This window comes from Amblyomma mixtum, chromosome 3 (genome assembly GCF_055824585.1).
Source record: "Amblyomma mixtum isolate Tamu chromosome 3, ASM5582458v1, whole genome shotgun sequence".
NCBI lineage: Eukaryota > Metazoa > Arthropoda > Arachnida > Ixodida > Ixodidae > Amblyomma > Amblyomma mixtum.
Genome location: NC_143014.1, coordinates 350,083,300 through 350,107,542, shown reverse-complemented (window position 1 = coordinate 350,107,542; position 24,243 = coordinate 350,083,300). Strand labels below are relative to the sequence as shown.

Sequence of the window (24,243 nt, the reverse complement as noted above, 5' to 3'; positions counted from 1 at the left end):
AAGACTTCGACTGCCCGCCAGGCGAGAAAACGTCCACGCTTTGCCACCCGCTTCAATCACGCAGGGAGAAGCACAAAATGTCGACTGTAATAGAAAAAGAATAATAAAAAAGTGGATTAGCATTAAATAAGAAGCACAGGTAACAAAACATGCAACTTTGCAGGATATACCGCAGTGTGAGCATACGTTTCCCTAAGCACAACTTCCTCACGGCTGAAATAGATGAACCCATATGGAGCATGCTTTCACCGAGGGTTTTCTTATTCCTATCAGGCTAACGAAAAGCGCACTTCGCTACAACAGTCTTTCATTAAGCCGACATCACAAAGGAAAATAATAATAAAGCAGCACATGTACATAGCCAAGGCAGTGACAGAGAATATCTGCAAGCATTAAATACGCTGAAGTCGAGGGCTGGACGGAAACCCATTGTCGGGAGTGTACATGAAGCAGGCAGAACACTGACCAAAATAAAAATGAACACTTAAGCGACGTTTCGGCTCCCACGCGGGAGCCTTGTTCGCAAACAAGTACGGACGTGAACAGACTGCCTATTTAAGCTTGAAAATGGGCCCCAGGGAGCGGGCTATGCACTAGGCATTCTAGTGCATACGCCCGGTGCCTAGGGCACATTTTCAAGCTTAAATAGCCAGTCTTTTTACGTCCGTATCAGTTTGTGAACAAGGCTCCCGTGTGGTAGCCGAAACGTCTCTTAAGTGTTCATTTTTCTTTTGGTCGGTGTTCTGCCTTAGTCTTCATTAAATACGCTACGGAACTGCGGTGCACTTACCATGCGAATGCCAATCAATCCGAGGATTCCCAGCTCTGGTCGCTGCTTCCGAAGATTCCAGAAGTGAGGTGTAGCTCAACAGACGTGTCTGGGAGCTCCAGCGCTTGTATGATCCGTTCGCGCTTCAAGTGGCGGAGCTGCCTTTCACGGAAACTGCACAGTCAGTAGCGTTGACATCGAAGCGCTGGAAGAGCGCAGGCAGCCCGTCGGAGTCGTCCTCCAGGCTATGCAGGAAACTCGAAGACACCTCTATGCTTGACGCCTCCAACTCATTAGCAAAAAGAGTGCCTTCCGCGTCACCAGTGCTTGACGGGAACTCCTTGGAATCATCGCGCTCGCCTTTGTCATGATGCCTGCAACCGTCAGAGAATTGCAGGCGCCGACGGCAGCCGGAAACAGATTCTTCTACGGAGATTTCCTTTCGCCGCGACGGCGGAGAGAGAAGGGATCCGGCCCCGGAGCTGCTCACTGAGGCGTCCCAAGAGTAAGTGAAAGGAAGAGCCGAAGACAACCACGAACTCGACGAACTTGACTGCTCCTTGGAATTGTGGTGGCTTTTCGGCAGCGGCGTAGACGCCCGTGGTGTCCTCAAGCATCAGGTCGCCTATGCTGCTCACCCAATCGCTGTAATGACCGGGGTCCTAAATGCTGTCACCTGCGAATCAAGAACAAGAATTGAGGCGCACAGATTGTCATAAGTGCACCCAGAAAATCGTTCACAGCTACTCCGTGTAAGCTACGAATATGGATCGGTTGTACTTACTGAAGTGCACGTCAAATGCCTCTTCGTGAGGAGCGCAGTCCAACCGCGATCTACGATGTGTAGACGGAAGGCACTCCAAGACTGGGGACTGGGGATTTCTCTCCAAGAAGGGGATTTCTCTCCAAGTGACCATCTTGCTATACCTCACCAACTTTTGTTCTCCCTCTGCAACACGAGGTAGAATGGTTTGGCCTGTAGCACGAACGACGTTTTTCCGTATGCCGGGCAGCGCATTGGCGGATGTGGCCGGCCGCAACGGGGGCAAGTGGCTGGCTGATGCTCTTTTCCGTATGCCGGGCAGCGCATTGGCGGATGTGTCCGGCCGCAACGGGGGCACGTGGCTGGCTGATGCTCTTTTCCGTATGCCGGGCAGCGCAATGACGGATGTGTCCGGCCGCAACAGGGGCACGTGGCTGGCTGATGCTCTTTTCTTGAAGTTATTGCATATTCTGTCTCTGTCTTGAACCATATCTCAACGCAGCGGTTTCAGCTGCGTTGCATAAGGTCATAGCTCTTTCGAGAGCAAAATACTTTTCTCTGAGCATTTGCTCTCGTAGCTTGGGAGATTTTGTGCCGAAAACCGCTTAGTCATGTTCCATGCCGTCAGTTAGGGCCTCGAAATTGCACAACCTCGCTTGTTTCTTCACCTCTCGCAAAATTGTTCGAAAGGTTCTGTCGGCTACTGCACGCGTTTACGAAACATATACTTTTCGTGGACTTAGTTCTTCTTTCCAGCGAAGTATTCCTGAAACATGGCGACAACCACTTTGAAGTCCTGTTTGCCTTGTCTCCAAGAACGAGAAATTGCTGTAAATATCCATCGCAACTTCGCCTGCTACGCTGAGCAAGAGCGCCATTTTCGCCGCTTCAGTCTTTGGTTTTTCATGTGACGTTGCCTCCAAGAAGAGTTCAAAACTTGGGTGGACAAGCTTCCATCTTCTTCCGGCTTGCCCGGACAGGGTAAGTGGTTCTGAAAGCTTGATGCTTTCCATGTCTGCAAAGCTGCTCCGGGTCGTCCGTGGGCGGGTGAGCATGACGAGTGGAATCCACGAACAGCAGGCTCGAGGTTCATCCCACTTCTGACGCCAAGCATCATTTCACCACTGGCCGAAGGCAAACGTGGACGCAGCCACAGAACACTGAACGACCTGCTTTATTCAGCGAGTGTTTTTATAGCTCACTCGGTGCGTAAGAGGGCGAGTGGGTTATCCCGCATTAGATAGCGGCATGCTCCCCGGAGCTTGGCCGGTGGTTAGTGCCCATGCGTGCGACACGACCGAAGGTTCGATACACAAACGCCAACCTTCAAGCACGTTGGTCAGCATCAGAGATCCATTCCTTCTTTTCAGCTATTTCGTGATCGCACTTGTGCCTGCGAGATGAGCCTGTGACCGCGGTACCTGTACTTCACTTCTCAAGACCTTTATTTGCAGGTAAGAGTTATCTTTTTGTGGTTAGGAGGTGGTACTCTATCGATACAACATAAATTCCTCCTGCGTCCCTTTAAGGATATCTAGTTCAATTTTTTGTTCGCGGGATGTGATCAGATAAACTAGTTGAAGCATAGAACTTAAAAAATAACTAGCGTTTTCAGAACACAATTCCTCCGAGCTTCACCGGTAAACGATCCAAATGAATGCTCGTAACTTTGTGAATAAAAATAACGAGTATTCTAAAAACGTGCTGTACGAAACTAAGTAAAACCTCACCAAATAAATGCCCTATAAATGCTGTACTACATGTACTGACAATATGAATGCGCAAAAAAAACACGAAACAAACACCTAAACCGAAACAAGGAATTTGAGATGCCTCGTCAAAGGTGCACGACAAAATCAGCGTGCCCAGTGAAAGCAATGAGCGATGGCAGCGGGGTTTTCAGAAAGTCGTGGACACCACTGTGGTGTCGGCGTTCTTCGTGATCCACGGGTGGGCCAGCACCTCATCCAAGGAAATGCGGTCTGCGGCACGTATCCGGACCAGCTGCGAAAATAATATATGTTGGAGTCGTCCGCATATTTAAAACTAAACAGCATGTCCATCTCCCTACCTAACACACATGCTTTGTCTTACCAACCCCTACGCATCGTACCCTAGCCTTAATACCGTTACGTATATTATCTACCATTACGTCCCCTTAACTATTCTACTTACCCTCATTAAACTGCCTACACTACGGCACCATAACCTGTTAACCTACGTGCCTTACCAACCCTACCGTACCCTACACTCCCACCTACCCTATCATACCTTAACCTACATACCTCTCAGTTGATCTACTGCATCTATCAAAAACTGAATATATTTCTATAAAGTAAGCGCTTTTTCGACTAACAGAACCTATTGCCACATTCGCTACTTCTGAAGAAGAAAACCGTATAGGCACAGGTCTCTTTCAGTGCAATATGCCTGTTGCGAAACCGAAACCGAAACAAGACCGTCCCAAGTCGGAAGGCAAGACAAGCAAAGCAAGCTGGGAAAGGGAAACAAAGGAGCGCCCCTTAGGGCGCCAGTCGTGTCATGTAACCTGAAATAAACGGATGTCGGTTGTACTCGCTGAACGAAGTTGTCTATTTTTAACGCACGCGACATAAAATAAGCTGGTGCCGAAACCCGGGAAATTCCCCGAGACCTAACGAAGACGACTACCTGGATGCGACGGCAACGAATAATGAAGAAAAAGCCCATTTCTACTCCAAAGCCGCCGCCCAGTGCTACCGAGTGCAGCGACATGGACAGACACAAAGCGAAGAGATCAGCTGTCCAATCACAGGTGACTAGACTCATTACGGAAATTGACTCCTGCATGAAAAGCCGCACGGGCAACGAAAAGGAACTCAGTGTCTTTTTGGCAAGAATGAGCTCTCTGCAGACCCGTCTAAACGAAGCTAACGCCGCTGTCGAGGCGCTATTGCCAGCGAAAGAAGCGGAGCAGGAGTATATCGAAACCATCGAGTATGACGACAAGATCGTTACATACATTGCGAAGCTCCAAGCGGAGATTCAAGAAATTCAAGTAAACAGGCAGCCGAAAGAAGAGCCATCACCAAGCAACGACGCAGGCGCGGCAACCACGACCTGCCAGGTGAAGCTTCCAAAATTAGAGCTCGTAAAATTTGACGACAAAGATGTGTCCTGGCAAGAATTTTGGGAACAGTACGAGCAAATGATTCACAAGAACGATCGGCTGACGACCTTGGACAAGTTCGGGTACCTAAAATTGGTTGTGACTGGCGAAGCAGCAAGAACGATCAAGGGCCTTCCCCCCACATCGCAGTGCTATGACGACGCCATCTTGCTGCTGAAAAGACGCTTCGGCGGTGAGGACGCCATCGTGCAAGCGCACATGCGAATGCTCTTGGACCTTGAGCCTGTGCGAAACGCCGAAGACATACGGTCCCTCCGACGGTTGTACGATGCCCTCGTCTCTCACCTCCGCGGGCTGGAGGCGCTCGGCCAGAAACAGGAGACCTACTGCACGCTCCTCTACCCCGTGGTACAGCGCGCCCTGCCGAAAGAAATATTGCTCGAGTTTCACCGAGCAGTGGCGAGGGAGGAACCCTCCGAAACGTCAACACAGAACACGGAACGAACTGGATCTGCGCTGCGGAGCGACGACGCACCGGGGCAGCCAACAGAAACAGCTACAAAAGGTACTCCGTCTTTATTCTCGAAGTTACTTGACTTTTTGAGGATTGAAGTGCAAAGCCGCGAGAATCTGGTTGCTCAGCAAGGTACTGGCAAGAAGCACCAGGTGTCAATGCTGAAGACGTTAAACCCAACTGGGAGTTACAAGAAGAGCATTGGAACGAAATTTAAATCATCAGCTGCTGTACTGCAGCAGTCAGCAAGAGCAGATCATTGTTTTCTTTGCAACAAGAATAACCTCGAATCCGCTGCCTGCCGTGCTGGCATTTCGTTGGAAGAAAAGAAAAAAATGCTACGTTTGGGAAGACGCTGCTTCCGCTGCATGAAACCAAATCACCATTCTAACGAGTGCAGAAGCAGCATTAAATGCGGTAACTGTGCAGGCCGGCATGCGACAACAATGTGCGACCCAGAATTTACTCATCCGAAAGTCAAGGCAAATGCAACCGATGTGACAACAGTCCCAGTGAATTTGCAATCTACCGTGAAAGAAACTCGCAAACGAGAAGTACTGCTACAAACGGCAACGGCGTTGTGTGCCGGTGAAACGAAAGCGGTATACTTACGAGCGCTCTTTGACGGCGGAAGCCAACGTTCGTTCATTACGAAGCGAGCCTCAGAAAAACTCGGGTGTCGAGTTCTCGGAACAGAAACGTTGAAAGTTGGCGTGTTCGGTGGACACCAGTCAGAACGAGACTTTAATAGAGTGATGGTGTCGCTAACCGCACAAAACAAGAAGATTCAACAGATCGAAGTTCTTGAGACGGACATCATATGCGAACAACGAATCCTGATTCCTGAACACAGGATCAAGGAACTGCTTGGACCTTTGGCCGCGGCCGACAGGACCTGCGATAACGAAAGAGGTGATATCGACCTCCTCATCGGAGCAGAGCATTACTGGGAATTTGTAACTGGTAGAAGCAAGCAGCTAGACGGTAAACTCCGAGCAGTCGAGACTGCATTTGGGTGGTGCATTCAAGGACCTGTAGGAACAAACATGGTTGACTCACAGAGCATGCAAACCATCGCCCTTCGCATATCATTGGCCGAGAGTGAGACCACGAACTGCTTGGAACGTTTCTGGACCTTGGAGTCTATCGGAGTCACGGATAACGACGACTGTATTGGGCGACAGCTACTCGAATCTTTCGAAGACAATATCAGGCGTAGTGGATATCGATACGAGGTAGCCCTTCCCTGGAAGCAAAACATAGATCTAAGTGACAACAAGGGGACTGCGGAAAAACGCCTGTCCCAACTGACAAACCGTCTTCGAAGAAATCCAGAATTACTGGAAGCCTACGACGCAGTCATCAGGCAGTATTGCATGGAAGACATAGCTGAGCCAGTAGTAGAAAAAGAAGAACAAGGAAAACTGATCTACTACATGCCTCATCAGCCGGTGTTCCGAGAAACGAGCAATACCACAAGACTGCGAGTGGTTTTCGATGCTTCTTCGCATGGACAGAAGTTAAAGTCATTGAATCAAAACCTCGAGAGTGGTCCAAATTTGACAGCCGACCTTGTCGCACTGCTACTGAATTTCAGGAGCAACAGAATCGCCTTGGTGGCAGATATTGAAAAGGCATTCTTACAAATAGATATAAGAGAGAACGACAGAGATGCATTGCGCTTTCTGTGGTACCATACGAAGCCAGGTGCGAGTGGACCAATGGGCGAGGTGCAGACTTTGCGAATGAAGCGAGTTCCTTTCGGAACCACAGCGAGTCCTTTCTTGTTGACAGCAACTCTTCAGCATCACTTGAGGAATATGGAAGAAGAGTATCCGGACACAGCATCGCTGCTGGCGCATTCCTTATATGTGGACGACCTCTTAACGGGAGCAGAAAACGAAGAGAGAGCCCTGAAGATCTATGAAGAAGCTAGGACCATCTTCAGCGCGGCCTCTATGACACTCCACAAGTGGGCGTCCAACAACCACACATTGAACGAACGGTTTGCGACAGATGATTGTCAAGCGAGACACTTAGGATACCTCCCAGGGGTCCTTAAGGTGTTAGGACTGACGTGGAATCCCAGCACAGATAACCTCACCTTCACCCCACAGTCTATCGAGCTGCCTGAGCCAGGAACAAGTACTAAAAGGTCTGTTCTGAAGACAACAGCAAGACTGTATGACCCACTTGGATGGCTAGCTCCATTCACAGTCCGGGCAAAGGCTTTATTGCAAGAGCTGTGGCAAAGAAACGTGGAATGGGATGACATCCTACCAGAGGATCTGGACGCAAAATGGATGCGGTGGTGCGAGGAACTAACCGAATTGAAAAGAGTTCAAGTGCAACGCTGCTACAAAGCAGGCACAGTCGAACCTGCCATCAAAACAGTCCTCCACGTATTTGCTGACGCCAGCCCAGTGGCATACGGGGCGGTGGCCTACATCTGCGTAACAGATGCGGATGGCATCGCAACTTCGAGCATCCTCATTAGCAAGTCGAGGGTCGCCCCGATGCAGCAACTCACTCTTCCGAGACTCGAATTGATGGCGTGTCTCTTAGCGGCCAGACTGAGTCGATACATCCTGAAAAGCCTAAAGGAACCACCACAAGTGACACATTTCTGGACCGACTCGGCAATCGCATTGCATTGGATCACGGGAGAGCCCTCGCAATGGAAACAGTTCGTGAGGAATCGCGCAACAGAAATTCAGCGTCTTACCGACACCTCAGCATGGAGACATTGTCCCGGATCCGAGAATCCGGCGGATCTCATGACCAGGGGAGTGACAGCAGATCAGCTTGTTGAGCGTTCCACCTGGTGGGAAGGAACGCCCTGGATGAAGGCGACTGAAAACAATTGGCCACGCTTCTCTCAACCAAGAAACATTCCGACAGTGGACGAAGAAAAGCGAATTGTGGAAGTCCTTCATACAACAAGCTCCACTGAAGTTCCGAAGCTGTTAGACCCAGATCGATACTGCAATGCAACAAAACTCTTCCGAGTGACAGCTTGGATATTACGATATGTCAACAAGCTGCGACATCTGAGCACTAACAAAGGATCACTGACGGCAGTTGAACTGGATGATGCCGAGAAATACTGGATACGACAAGCTCAGCGAGAAGACCTGAAGAGGGAAATTGAGTGCGCGAAAAAAGGAGATCGCTTTCCAGCGGACTCGCCCTTGAGGGACACTCCAGTGTTTGTTTACAACGACGGTATTCTACGTATAAGCGGCAGACTTCAACAGAGTGGCAAGCCGTACAACGAACGCCATCCAATTGTACTGTCGAGGCGACATCACCTAGCCGAATTGCTCGTGCGTCAAGCTCATCTCCAAGTACTTCACGGGGGAGCACGGGATACTTTGGTACAGTTGAGAGAGAAGTACCATGTTGTACGAGCCCGCCAGCTGGTAAAAAGAATCATCAAAGGGTGCATAACCTGTCAACGCTACAATGCACGTCCAGCATCGGAAGTGACTGCACCGCTTCCACATGATCGAGTGACCCAGGCTCAACCATTTGAAGTCACAGGGGTGGACTTTGCAGGGCCACTTCTAGTAAAAGGAGAAAACTCGCTGTACAAGTCCTATATCACGCTATTCACCTGTGCCGTGACACGGGCAGTTCACTTAGAGCTTGCGAGGGACATGACAGCGGAGTCGTTCTTGATGACCTTCAGACGTTTCATCTCAAGAAGAGGTGTACCCAGAGTCATCTACAGTGACAACGCGCTTTCCTTCAAGAAAGCCAACAGAGATCTTTTATACCTCTGGAACTCTATCCGGAAACCGGAGGTTCTTGACTACTTTGCAAAGACACGAATCGAATGGAAGTTCATAGTAGAGCGCGCCCCCTGGTGGGGTGGCTTTTATGAGCGACTCGTCGGATCAACCAAACTTGCGCTCAAGAAAGTTATCGCTGCCAAGTTTCTGTCCTTCGACGAGCTAGCAACGACCTTGGCCGAAATTGAAGCTGTCTTGAACTCAAGACCTCTAACTCATGTATACGACGGACCGGAAGAACCGGAACCTCTTTGCCCTTCCTTCTTCTTGACAGGAAGACGCCTCACGTCGCTGCCTAGCGTGGGGAAAAACGAAGATGACCAAATCAACATATCCCTTCAGAGACTGTGGACCCGACGCCAACAGACCACAGAAGCTTTCTGGCGTAGGTGGACCAGAGAGTATCTTGAGGAACTGCGAAATGTGCAGAGTCAGAACGAACGTCAGGGAAAAGCGATCAAGGAAGGTGACTTGATTCTTCTTCGTGACAGTCTTCAACCACGGCAGCAGTGGAAAACCGCAAGGATTGATAAACTGTTTCCTGGAAGAGACGGGAAGGTGCGATCGTGCCTTCTGAGACTACCTGGAGGATCAACCCTCAAGAGACCAATCCAACTCGTGTATCCTCTTGAGTTAACGTAAAAGGAAAAAATGACTGAAGTCATTTTCGGGGGGGAATGTGTTGCGAAACCGAAACCGAAACAAGACCGTCCCAAGTCGGAAGGCAAGACAAGCCAAGCAAGCTGGGAAAGGGAAACAAAGGAGCGCCCTTTAGGGCGCCAGTCGTGTCATGTAACCTGAAATAAACGGATGTCGGTTGTACTCGCTGAACGAAGTTGTCTATTTTTAACGAACGCGACAATGCCATCATTGCTAGACGAAAGGTGCGGCACAAATGTGAAGAGAACACAACTCTGCTGAGTCAGCAGTGCATATCCGCAGTGCGGAAAAGCACAACAAACTCAGCACGTATGCTTCACTGACAGACACGGATGCAACATGTAGCCACTGGGCGTACACTATTTCGCGCAATTCGTGCTTCTAACCTTTCCGATGATGTCGCGAGCATCGGCACCGACATGGTGCGGGAACTCAAGCTTGGCCGCCATTATGAGCTCACGGGTCTTGTCAAATGAGTCCGACGCAAAGGGTGTGCTGCCCACCACCATCTCGTAGATGAGGATGCCCAGACACCAGTGGTCCACCTTCTCGTCGTATGCGAGGTGCATCACCATTTCCGGCGGCAGGTACTCCCCAGTTCCGCACATTGTATGTCGCCTGCAGGCAACAATGCAAGATTCAACATGCGTACATACCGGTTGTTTCAGCGAACACTTTCAAAAATTCTCATAAGTAGAATTTTCTTGGTAAAGATATGGCTTTTGCCGCATAGTATTACCAATATTGGCGGACACCAGAAAACCGGTAAATCATATTAGGTAGTAAACTGATTCACTAATTTTTAATCATTACCTTTTTAACTATTACAGTTAGGCGCCTAGTTGCAATGAGATATTTGTAGCCGGTCGGTAGTAATAGCCATATCAGTTTTTAGAATTTCGAAAATGCGATTATCCTGGATGCTGTGGCTCGACAAAATTTGGCTTTTTCGACTAGTTACGTGCACTGGAGGGGATGCTTCGCCTGCATGCTTTCGATAGCGCATCTATTTTTCGCACGAAACAGCCAGACTTTGTCGAGCCACAGGGGTGAGGTAATTGCGTTTTCGAAATTCTAAAAACTAATATGGCTATTACTAACGACCGGCTACAAAAATATCTAATTGCAACTAGGCGCCTAACTGTAATAGTTAAAAAGTTAATTATTAAAAAATTAGTGAACCAGTTTACTACCTAATATGATTTACCGGTTTTCTGGTGTCCGCCAACATTAGTAATACTATGCTGCAAAAGCCATATCTTTACCAAGAAAATTGTACTTATGGGAATTTTTGAAAGTGTTCGCTGAAACACCCGGTATATTTGCAGCTTGCACTAAGAGGCAATCTATCGCTCGCTATTACTAGTCATGTGCCTACCAGCTATCAACAAACAGTTAACAACAAACAGCGGTTTTGCTGTTTTTTGCAGTCACTGACCATCGCTCGCAGGTAGTTCATCAAGCCACTTTTTGGTTTCTTGTTTCCGCATCGTGAGTCGTGACGCGATAGCTGCTTTGTCTAAGCAATGAAATTGCTACAGTGAGGCTAACCGAAGAGCGCAGCTGCACTAAGTAGAAGCAGTTAATTTATGATGACACTTCAGTGATGAAAACATCGCATATGCTCCTTGGTTTCAGTGACTATCGGCTTCCGTCATTTATGTCATAAGGAGCCCTCTTTACCTTCCCTTGCCTGCTCTATAGCTAACGAAGGCCTCGATTTTGGCAGTCTTGATACCATATGTAGCATAAGAGGGTTCTCGCAAGCTTCTACCCTCACCGTTCGATCACCTTCCTACGTGACCCTCGCGGTGATGCATGACTTACTGCGCCCGCTGCTATCGACGAGGGTGGCGCAGGTCAACACTCTCAAGGTCGGGTTACGCTTAAAATAAATACCCCGAAAGCAGAAGATTAGACAGCCGTCGCCTGCGCTTAGTCGGTAGAGCACCGGACGCGAAATTCAAAGTTCCTTGTTTCGGATCCCACTGGCGGTATGTAGTTTTTTCGTTTGCTTTTTAATCAATTATCTTTAAAATATATCATTTTAATCTCAACTGGACGAATACCAAAGGTTAAAAAAACATCCCCTATGCTTCATGGTTTGAGTGACTGTCTTCCGTCAGGCTAGTCATAACGAGCCCCATTTTTCCTTCCCCTTGTCCGCTCAACTCCTATAACAGTACAATTTTCATTTGCCGAACCCTGTGTTCATCAAACTTTCAATGGTTTCAAATCAAATCGGGTTCAATCTTCAGGACAGTGCAATGTTGATGGCTTCCCTGACAAAAAAGCTGTGACCACAGCTTGACTAGGCTAGGGAGCCATTTTGGCAGCAGTGACTTTACATAAACAGTACAAAGGTTCAACTGCGAGAATAAAATTACAATATGATACATGCACTCCGCTTATCAACATAATTAGGTTGGTTGGTTGGTTTATGGGGTTTAACGTCCCAAAACGACTAAGGCTATGAGCGACGCCGTAGTGAAGGGCTCCGGAAATTTCGACCACCTGGGGTTCTTTAACGTGCACTGACATCGCACAATACACGGGCCTCTAGAATTTCTCCTCCAAAGAAATTCTAGCCGCCGCGGCCGGGATCGAACCCGCGTCTTTTGGGTCAGCAGTCGAGCGCCATAACCACTGAATGAAGGACTTAACAATCAACCTGGTCTGCAAAGCAGCGTCATTCTGTTTGTACAGCGTCGTACATGACGATCCAGGTGGAAAGACAAACACTTTGCATATTCATTAACATAACCTATGCGACAAAATAGATGCAAAGTACTAAGAAAACTGTCAAATAACAAATATGCCTTGCAAGGCTCTGCGAGTTATGTCAATGGAAAAAAAAAACGTCTTTTGAGCTTATTTGTAAGAAATCGTGCATAGTATGTTGTGTCAGAGGATGATTTTTGCTCGGCCGTGGCACAAACAATTTTTTAGATGACCAGGTTCGATGTACGTGAGTTTGCAATCTAAGACTACACAATTTTTTTAAGAATTCTTGCTAACATACCCTCGAAAAGTGCAGCAGTTAGGTTTGGTTTGGTTTTATGGGGTTTAACGTCCCAATGCGACTCAGGCTATGAGAGACGCCGTAATGAAGGGCTCCGGAAATTTCGACCACCTGGGGTTCTTTAACGTGCACTGACATCGCACAGTACACGGGCCTATAGAATTTCTCCTCCAAGCAGTTATGGAAGACAGTAATTGTATATTTGCTCTATACTAACTATGTTGGTTTGAGGTTTATGGGGGTTTAAAGTCAAAAATAGACTCCGGCTCTGAGGGACGCCGTACTGAAGGGCTATGGAAATTTCGGCCCCCTATAACGTGCACTGACATCGCACTGTACACGGTCCGCTAGAATCTTGCCTCCATCGAAATTCGACCGCCGCTCCCGAGATCGAACCCGCGTCTTAGGTGACAGCAGCCGAGCGCCATAAACACTGAGCCACTGCGGCGGCACTACCTATCTTGAATTGAGCAAACTGCTCGAGTGTGTGGTGGCAGTATGGAACATTAGCAATGCAGCGGACAGTTTCTTTTTCGAGCCTATGTAATACTGTTATTTTTTTTATTAATCATGGCCCAAATTAATGTGCGATAGTTATTGTGGGACCGAAAGAGAGAGTGAAAGATTTTACTTGAAGCATAATTAATGTTGGTTGGAAAAATGTCTCAATATCTTTGTGGTAAGCAAACTGTGGAAGAGAGCTTTTTGACCAGTTACTTATGTGTGCATCCCAACTGATAAGGTTGGGATGCCAGCCCTAAAACTTTGAGCTCTTCCACTGTATCGAGTGGAGAACTGCCGAAGCGCAGTCCACAAACCAAGCTTACTGGTTTGTTTTTTGAAGCAAACAGTATAGCTTTCGATTTTTGCCCTAAACGTCTCCTTTGGTACTTTGTTCATACAAAGGAACTGTATACAGGGTATTCCGTATTTATAAGTCCGGGATTTAAAAATTTCTCCTGCTCAAACTACAGGCTTACTTGGTCCCAGGCATAGACCGCAGGGCAGCTTGTGATGGTCTGCGTTTTTCAATAAATAATTTAGCCCCGGAACGTACCTGTTTTGACAGAAGTCGACGAAGAACTGCAGTTGCCTGCGTAGAGCATTTTCTTCCAGTCGACCGGAGTAGCCAATTTGCGAGGCTGCGCCATCTGGCGAACTTCGAGAAAACCAGTGACCCTGCTTGAATCTGGGGCAGGCCTGACATTACCCCAGATGATGCAGCCTCTCAAATCGGCTATTTCGTTCGCCCTCACGGAAATCCTCTACGCAGACGACCGCAGTTGTTCGCCGATTCTAATCATTCCAGGTACGCTCCGATCTTAAATTATTTATCGGAAAACGGAGACTATCATAAGCTACCTCGTGGTTTGTGCTTGAGCCGAAATAGTCCAGTAGTTTGTGCAGGATGATTTACAAACCGGACAGATCAATACGGTACACCCTGTACAGAGCATACTAGGCACATATAACGAAAAAAAACATGAGAGTAGTGTCAACCAGTACAGTATCTGCTGACAATCGAGCATGCCAAGTGAAAACTAGCCAGTGTGCCCACCTTGAAGAGGGCGCGTGCACGGACCAGCCGAAGTCGGCGATCTTTATCTCGCCGTTGAAGCCAAGGAGCAAGTTCTCTGGCTTGATGTCCCGGTGGATCACCTTGCGGCTGTGGCAGAACTTCAGGGCCTGGCACAGCTGGTAGGTGTACTGTATGGGAGAAGGTGTGCGCGCTTTGTAACAAAAGCAACTACATCGACCAATCGTACAAGGGATCGACATTAGGCAAGGGGTCGACCAGTCAGGGAGTAAACATGGCATTCATGTAGATCGATACTCTAATGAGTTCTGTAAGTTAAGTACGAAGTAGCAGTTTATTCTAGTCATATACATGCTTACTTTCTTCGAGCGTCTATTATGAAGTGCATTATCAATGAACAAAGCTCCATATTGGATTCTACGCTTTTTCTTTTATCACGTAACTTTTAGATGGTGATGGCGCCCATCTCTTCAGAAAGGTAATTCCTGCCTGAAATACAATCGTAACGAGTAGCACGTGGAAAATTGGAGCTCTTTGGCCTTCACTAATCTCTATTGAAATGGAAATGATTAACGATAAAGCAATAACATAGGGAAAATGCAGGAAATTTCACTGCATCATTGTAAGGAATGAGAGCCCTAAATACGAACTGTTTGGTCTAAACACGCTATTTTTTTTTCTTACACAAAACTAAAGGTCACCCCCCCCCCCCCTCCCCCGCGCCCCACAGCACGCTGCCGAGATCGGACAGCGCGGTATTGAGGCTTGAGTGCAGCGATCCGGTCCATTTATCTGGCGACATTCATATTGCTCATAGTCATCACTATCATCACCACCAACCTGACTGCACCAACTGCAATGCACAGGCCTCGCCCATGTCTCTCCAATTAATCCTGTCCTTTGCCTGCTGCATACAACTTATCCTCGCACACTTCTTAATCTCACCAACCCACCTAACTTTCTTCCGCCCCCTGCTACTCTTGCGTTCTCTGGGGATTCTGTCCGCTACCTATAGGGACGAGCGGTTGTCTTGCTTTCGCATTACATGCCCTGCCCAAGCTCATTTATTCCTCTTGAATTCGGCTAGCAAGTCATTAAGTCACGTTTGTTCCCTCAACCACTCTGCCTGCTACCCATCTCTCAGCGTTACACCTGTCATTTTTCTTTGCATAGCTCATTACGTTGTCCTCCTCAACTTACGCTGAACCCTCTTCGTTAGCCTGCACGTTTCCGCCCCATAGGAGCGCACCGGTAAGACAGCTGTTTTATTTGCCGATAGCCCTAAGTAGGAACGTATAAAACAGCTGTATCCTACTGCTCATACTTGGCCAACAAGTCCGGGCAACGCGGCTGGGGTGAGGCAGGTTTAGCAGACCGCGGCTTGATGCCCGATCTGGGTGGCCGTGGCTGATACAGCTTTCACGCCACTCCTCGATTGAGATGCGGCGATAATTTAATCGCTTTCTTTATCAGTAGAACAGAAACCTTCTTGTATCCATAACATGACCGCCACAGAGGCAGCAGTTTTCTTTTACGTATAACATGATGATCATAGAGTTATTACACGGACTTCGTGCTGCGTCCTCCTTTTGGAGATCAGCCTTGCGTCCCTTGACAGCTGCAGCTGAAACTGTAGCGCTGTTTCGGAGCAGCGCCGCTAGCTGTTCGTTGTTGCGCATGGTTATTTGTTTTGTAAGGATATTGACTTTGGCAGCGAATAGTAGAAATATTTTTGTCGATTGGAATTCGGTCCGGGCGTGAGAAAATTCCAAGCGCACACCCCTATAACCACTACTTTCTCCGAAGGTCCGCTCAACACCAAAACATAGGGGATGTACGAATTAGCTGCAGAAATGGGAAGGTAAATGTGGTCAGCCTTCCTTCTCAGGCTCATCATTTAATTCTGCCTATTACGTGCCCGCCCTGCTCTGCCTTTAAACCTTTTATAAGCGTTAACATTGTGGCTCCCAAACAACCACATTGTGCAATACCCCTTCGTTGACCTGTTCTTCAACGTTATAGAGAAGAACAACCCGCCATCAGTAACGAGCCCTCAAGATCAGACTACTGGCTTGTGCCCAGAGGCACAGGGCTTTTGTGACATTGTAGCCCTGTGACATTGTGACATTTTGGCCCTGTAGCGTGCCATCGTGGTCCGGCAGCCGAAGACGACGACTGTCCCAGTACGCCTGCCAAGCACGCGCAGACTGGATTTTCATGGCTGCTTAACTGCAAGGCCGGCGCAGCGCTGTTCCATCCCAGCCTGGCTGAGCGCGTCCAGCCGAATATATTTGTGGAGACCTGACGATGACTGGTGCCCACGATTCGTCTCCACAACATCATCAGAGGAGGGGCTGTGCCATCACTGAGAGCCGTGGTGACGGCAGTGACACATGACGGGGGTGACACACGAGTGATAAAAGGACAGAGCACTCACCGTGGCTGCTTGCTGGTCGGTGAATCGCCCTGCGTCAAGAAGACGGGGGTACAGCGCCCCCTGAGGTGCATACCCAAGGATGAGGTAGACACGGGTGCTGTCATGAAACCAGGTGTAGAGGCATAGGATGTTTGGGTGCCTGCGAGGGAAGGCCCAAAGTGGCCGTTGGGCATGTGAACCAGTTTGGCACCGGTGGTCACTCGCAAACCAAACGCTGTGTTAGTGCGCACTGAAAGATAAATGCAACACACGGGAAGGGAAGAAAAGGAACTTATTTTGAACATACGTTTGAACAATCCCGTTTTGTACTATTTATTTATTTATTCACGTACCTACAGCGCCCGTTCAGGGCATTTTTGCAGGGGGGATACAGTTGCAAAGCATACATTGTCATGCAGATGACACTGCGTACGAAACAAACAAACAATAAAAAATAAAAATACAACGCATTCCAATACTAAGTAAACTTATTACTAAAGGATCATGAAAGCAAGAAAGACGAAAAAAAAATTTAATTCAACAAAAGTCGCACAGAGCATTTTCAAAAGAAGATTGCGGGGCTAAGACAACTTCTTCCGGCAATTTATTCCAGTCATGCACTGTTCTGGGAAAAATGAGTTTTTAAGGACATTTATACGGCACTGGTATTCTTGAACCTTTAAAGAATGATCTAAACGGGAGGATATGTAGCTGGGAGCTTTCATGTATGAATCTTTAGACAAACCTGTTGAGCCTCTAAAAATATTGTGAAATAGCCGTCTTAGGTATTTGCGCCTGTCTTGCAGTCAAGGCCAGCCCAAATTTTTGCAAAGCTGAGAAGAGCTTTTAGTCAATTCATAGTTTGCGGACACAAACCTTTCTGCTCGTTTTTGAATTCGTTCGAGTTCGCTGATAAGTGTTTTTGTTGGAGGATCCCTAGTCGCACAACCATATTCTAAGATGGGACGCACGTTTGTCAAGTAGAGTGTCGCCTTCAAATCAGCAGGTGCCTGCTTGAAGTTGCGTTTTAAACTATTATCAAACTGTTCGACAATTTCTAGTAATGTTGAAGTGCGTGCGAGTTAAATATTATTAACTAAATCAGCACTCATAACAGAGCATACATAGAAAACGACAGAACAGATGGACGCTTAAAAACCATTACTGAGTGAAAAGGTCTTCATGAATTTCAAGGTTGTTTAATGGATGCATATCCTTTACTTTCAAGCAAAAAAAAAGGAGAAAAGAATGCCAATGCACTTATTTTGCCCGCCTATTAATATCCTTGTCACAAGGGCACGCTTAAGCTCAGTTATGCAACCGCTTTTTTCCTTCAGAGTGGAGACCTTAACCGACGTTAACAATTAGTCTAACTCTGCCGTGTGAACAGCAGCAGCATGCTTTGCGAAAACCGTGGTTACCTTAACCAAGGTTAAGCGCGGCAGTGCGTCACCGTGACTGCTTTGCTTGAGAATACAAAATATAAAAATAAGAAACGAAACGGAAGTTGACGAGAATGACGGCATTGATTTCTCGAATGAACTTTTTCATCAAAACTGCTATACTTTCTGCACACAAATGCACTTCATTACGGCATACATCACGCCATGGAATTTTTGTGTGAAATTTACATAAGCATGGCTTCTGGTACTCTTCTTATTATAATGATGTCCCGCTGCAAAGCTTATTGTAAAATTGCTGGTGGGGCCTGTCTCCTTCAAAATTCCAAGTATTAGGTCAGACTTTTTACATTGCCACATCGACAATAACAAAATAACCGAGAAAGAGCCCCCGTACAAAATCACAGCGTGGTATCTTCTACCAGCCACCATGCTACGTCCAGAACGCATCAATTGTTCTTTCATAAGGACGTTGAAAAACCAATACAACTGCATAATTAGTACTTAGAACGCCAACAAACTTAATCAAGCGTTGTCAAAAGAAGCCGTGTGCGGAACCTGGGCTGTGAAACGCCTTTCGCTTTAGAGCGTGTTGACTTTACTTGTGCGCAGTTATCAATTTTCCACTTCCTGGCTGGCTGCAATCAGACGTGATAGTGGCACGTGTGCACTTCCAATGAGGGAAAAAAAAGAGGCTCAGAAGACAGTGTCAGGAGAATATCCTCCAGCTTCTTAGCTGCCTGGCGCAGCAGACAAGTGATATAATTGCAGAAGAAAAAAAACTTTGATATCACTGCGGCGACCTGCATTGGAGCGATGCGAAAGAAAAACGTCCACATACTATATCGACGTCCGCGGCTGTTTTAACGTCTAAGTGTAATTTTTGAGTTTTTTCTCGTTTAATTATTAAACTAATTACACTTCATCATGCAAATTTTTCCACGGGAACATCTTATCACACACAATGTGTCACAATCACACTTTCACACATTTATCTTCAAAGGACGACGCAATCGTGCGGACAAAATTGCGGACACTTTTTGCTTACGTGACAGAGTCATATAAAGCTCTCGCATTAAAAAACTTCAAAGATAAATAAAGAACTGCAGTTAATGAGCACGCCCAGGCCATAACTAAATCTACACACAAAAAAAACAACAAACACAAAGAGCGGGATAATCTTCAAACAAGAATGTAGCACAAAGCACTGTGCTACAGGGTGGACTCCTCACAATGCCGATCGCAAAGAAAGCAAGCTCACCTTAGGTGGGACTGGATCTCGATTTCCCTTTGCAACTGACGCTCCATATTGCAGCGCTGCAGCTCAGACTTGAACAGGACCTGCACGCACGACGTTGACGATGAGTTTGTTGGCAGCCTTCAAGGGAAGCTTTGGCCAAAAAGCACCATGGCAAACGCTATTTTCATCTGCTCACGGTGGGGTCAGAGACCCATTTTCCAAGAATGTCATCCCACAGAAGTCGGACACAAGGGAAGGGGAAAGCTTGCACCAACTGGAAACTGACGGTTATACCTGGCGGCACTAGGGACTGGATTCCGCACCTCCCCCTTACGGTGCGGATGCCCAAACCGCTAGGCCACTGCTGCCGTGTCATGCACAACGTTTACACATCTTTTCTTTGTGTGATTAGGACATGTCTTGCTAAACACCTTATCTGAAGGCCTTTTTAACAGAAGACGCGAGAACACCATAGTAGCAAAAAGAATGCCAGAAACCTCACAACTTAGATGGTGAGCTGTTCGGACTGTTTGGTTTGGTTTGGTTAATGGCGTACGTCCCAAAGCGACTCTGGCTATGAGAGACGTCGTAGTGAAGGGCTTCGGAAATTTCGACCACCTGGTGTTCTTTAACGTACACTGACATCGCACAATACACGGGCCTCTAGAATTTCGCCTCAATCGAATTTCGACCGCCACGGTCGGGATCGAACCGCGAGTTCTTAATGTAATAAAATAATAATTTCTAAGATTTATTTCTAAGTCACTTTATTTGCACGTTTATTTATTATCACTCTTATGTTATTCTTCTTACTTTAATTTTTGTTACCTCATTTTGTTAATTTTATTTTACGATGATTTTAGTGATGTTTGGTTATGGCCTATTACACCACTGATGACGTCATCAGGATGATTGATAGCTATAATGTGACAGTTTTCGCGGACGGACGGACAACAATGAGCCATTGAAGGTATTCGCCTTAATAAATGTTTATGTATTCACAAGCAAAGGGAGCAGTGCTCGAGGGCTGTAATAACACTGCCAACCGAAATTCTTGAAATTTATTGAGCATGCTGTTGCTTTGTGCCAAGTATCTTTTAATAGGTCTAAACACTCTTTTTTTCCGTACATAAACTCCATGAAATTGAAAACTGGCAGAGTGCACAGAACCTTTGCGTCTACAGGCTTAAGGTTCTGCTGTATTTTCGTGAAAATTTGTAATGTTTGTGAATGCTCGAACGCAACGGCACGTGGTCTTATCACTCTGTGACACAATAGGCGACCAGTTATTTATGGAAATATTGTAGCCGTTCGCAATGGCTTGTACGATGTTGGAGGTTGTCGTAGTGTCGTTTCGCGCCTTATCTATAAACTTCCTCGTGACCTTTAAACTGAACGCTGTGTGAGGGCGACGGTGATCCTGCTCTTCGTCGACCAGCTGGTACACTTGATGGTATGGCTGTAGCTGAGTTTTACTCATTTGCGGAAAAAAGATCCCACAATAAACAGCGTTCAAGTTTCAAGCAGTTCTGACAGGCTTCCTTGTCGACCGCCTGCCGATACTATACTTGATTGCCTCCGGATGCCATACGTGACCACACTTTGACAGCTTAAGCTGATTGTAAGATTTTCATATGGTTGCGCTGTATTGTTTGTAAATTCATTGTAAGGCTGCACATACGACAGCCAGCGATAAAAGTTCTGGGGGGGCACTTTGCTCTTACTAAAGTGCGATGAGGCGAAAGCCACTTCCGCCTCTGTTGATGCGCCTGTTACTGTGGTGATGACGTCATAGGTGAGGTCACGCGCATGCGCCGGCAGCTGCCAGGGTGGAGTCGGAGTGGCAGTTGGTGAGATGACGTCATAGGTGACATCACGCGTTTGCGGAGTACATTTCGAGTTAGGACATACTGCGCTATTTTTATGATGTCGTTAATTTGTATTAATTTTGTGATTTTTTGTTTTATTTAGTTATTTTTTATTGTTGTCATATTTAGGTTTACTTTTGTGTTTCTGTTTTATTTGTACTATTTTTATTCTTATAAACATAAAAACAATAATTGTAATTATTCTAATAACTACATATATAATAATTAGCTGTAGGAATAGGTGCTTAGCTTTGTTAAATTTTGATGAGCCCTGGGCCTCGGAGCATGAATGCAGCATGCACACAATCACAGTGCTCCCGTTCTATATAAATCGCTTCAGAATGGCGGAGCCGCAATTCTGGACAGTTGCGGAAAATCAGATTTCAGACACGACGTACAGTTCGGCACGTTATTACAGATTGATACCTGGCCAAGAGCGCAACGAAAAAGAAATGCGAAGAAAAGCAACAAATCCCAATCTAGAAATACAATATAAAATTATCTGTCGTCACAGAGATTTTCTGCAATGTTCCTGCTCATGATCTTCCTGTAACAACAAAATGTTTTGCAGCAACGACAGAATTTTGTATCGTTACGGCAGTGAAGTACTGCAGAACCACAGACTGAATAGAAGTACTATAAAAAATAAATACAGTAGTATTGAAAAAAGCTACAAAACAAAAGAAAAATCTGTCGTTACGACAAAACAGCAGAATATCGTACTTCTGGCATCGTTCGGCCGTTTTTTTTTGTTGTTGTTGACTAGGTTAGGATAAGCGCTGAGTTCGGTGCGCTTTATACAGACAGATAACAGATCTCTCCCTGTGCGACTAAGATTTCTTTATCGGACAAGGCGAAGCTTCGATGATGTGATAGCTGCGACCTCACACGTGTGCCGCAACGGTGGCTAAAAAAACGTTCGTGTTTAAACTGCGCCATGCATGAGCATTTGCGTGCAAAGACAAGGGGGTGGAACAGTCTCCCTTTTGGGCTCATTGGTGCACCATTAGGCGTGTGTTTAAAAAAAAACCACGCCTTGCTGTATTAAGCTGCTGGTGTTTGGCCACAGCGAGCGCCGAGGACAACTTCGTTTTCAAAGTTCTAAATACTGATATGGATATTACTTAAGGCGAAGCTACACCCCTCGAAGTAAGGAGACTAAAAGTAATAGTTAAAAAGTTATATATTCAGTACTAGTCAAGCAGTCTATTAGTTAAAGCGCCTTAGGTGTATTCTGGTGTGCTGCACCACTGAGAGTTTTATGTCTGCTAACTCGAAAAAGCCTTTTTTTTAAATTACAGAACACCTTAAGCGCATCACCCGGTATATAAAGGAGGAAATCGAGCCGCCGCTGACAGCACATGTACACTGCTGTCGGACAGCAAAATGTAGGTGATACGGCAGCAGTGACGTGCTGTAAGAAACCAATTCTCGCTCAACTAATGCAGTGCTGTGATACAAACTCTACATTAAATGATCTCAATGCGCACTGTCTACCCACCTTGAGAGCAGCAACGAGATAGTGCGTCGTTTTTTCTCGGGCAAGGTAGACTGCCGAACCTGCCCTTCCCCAGTGGCCGGCCGATCTCAAAGTCACTCAGGCGCCAGATTTTGACTCCTTCGTCGGGGCTGCAATCAAGTACAAATTCTTATAAAATGCACGACGCAGCACAGGTAATAGTTTCACCCAATAAAGGAGTGGAAGGCCACATAGTCTCAAGGACCACGAGAGCACGAGTGCTCTCGTCACGCACGGCGTGGTCACGCACAGGTCACGCACGGCGTGCGTGAAGGTCACGAGGCCCCGTCAGGCGCCATATGGACGCCTTTTGCCTCGTGAACCTCAGGAGATATAAAAACAAAAAATCATCAAGTATATGTACCCCGATTCTGCTGAAATAAATTTCATTTCATTTCACTTCATTTCATATCTCCTCTCAGGTTTACTTAAAATAAAGCACCCCTATTGAAAAATCTCGTATGATTTCATACGTGTCTCATATGAATTCATATATGCCTCGTATGAATTCATATGTGCCTCGTATGAATTCATATGTGCCTCGTATGAATTCATATGTGCCTCATATGAATTCATACGAGGCACATATGAATTCATACGAGGCACATATGTCCTGCATACGAGGCCATATGTGTGCATATGCGCTGCATACGAGGTCATATGTGTGCATATGTGTCTCTCTCGTATCACTTCGTATGTATGCATACGAGTCATATGGGCCTTATATGTGTGCACACTCGGAGCATATGAGCCATACGTGTACATATGCTGCATACGAGCTCATGTGCCGAACTTTGCGTATGAATTCATACGTGGCACACTTCTGCAAATCGACGTGATCTCGCATCAGTTTGTGTATGTCTTGCATCAACTTGCGTCTTCCCGCCATGACGGCCAGCGCACATGGCTTTGATGTCGGGATGCTGATCATATGTCAGGTTTAATACCGGCCATGGCAGCCTTATTTCAATGGACACATATGAAATACAAAAATACCCATGTGCTAGTTGTGCAATATCAGGACATGTTAAAAAGCAGAAATATGATCTAAACTGATCGCGTCACTCACTGTCCATGTGTCGCTTCGCAAAATTAAAACCTACATTTTGCAATTTTCTTTTTGAACTCGCATCACCCTTGTATGAAATGTTTAAATTGGCATATCGGTCGAGTAGTTCATTTGAATTGTCTTTCTTATGAGCCTGAAGTGTCACATTCATGATGTTGTACTCATGGACAAAAATTTACAGGATGTGATTCGCAAAAAGAAATACTATTTCTGCATGGCCTTGCTAACGAGTCAGCTAGCGTTCCAGGAGATGGAACACACATTCCCCCCCATAATTCGCTGCTCTTCACTGACATGCGTAGTAATGTTTTTTTCCACGAACCCACAAACTTTTCTCCAGGACTGTATATATATGCACGAAACTTACTCAAAAAGAAGCTGCCAAGCTCTAAAACAACGAACTATGAAATAAACAGTGTTCTGCAGCATAACATGGCTCACACAGCTGTAATATGCACAATGTACATTCACATGATACTGCATGTTTTATTGTCAAACACCTGTGCCCATGCCAACTTTACAATAACATTTCGATCTAACAAAAAAAAAGCTTGGAGAATGCG

The 24,243-nt window shown here is 46.5% G+C and overlaps 1 pseudogene; it reads right to left on the bottom strand.

Moving 5' to 3' along the window:
* Positions 1-3,431: 3,431 nt before the first annotated feature.
* LOC149356334 (aurora kinase C-like) lies at positions 3,432-23,500 on the bottom strand (annotated as a pseudogene).
* Positions 23,501-24,243: the final 743 nt, after the last annotated feature.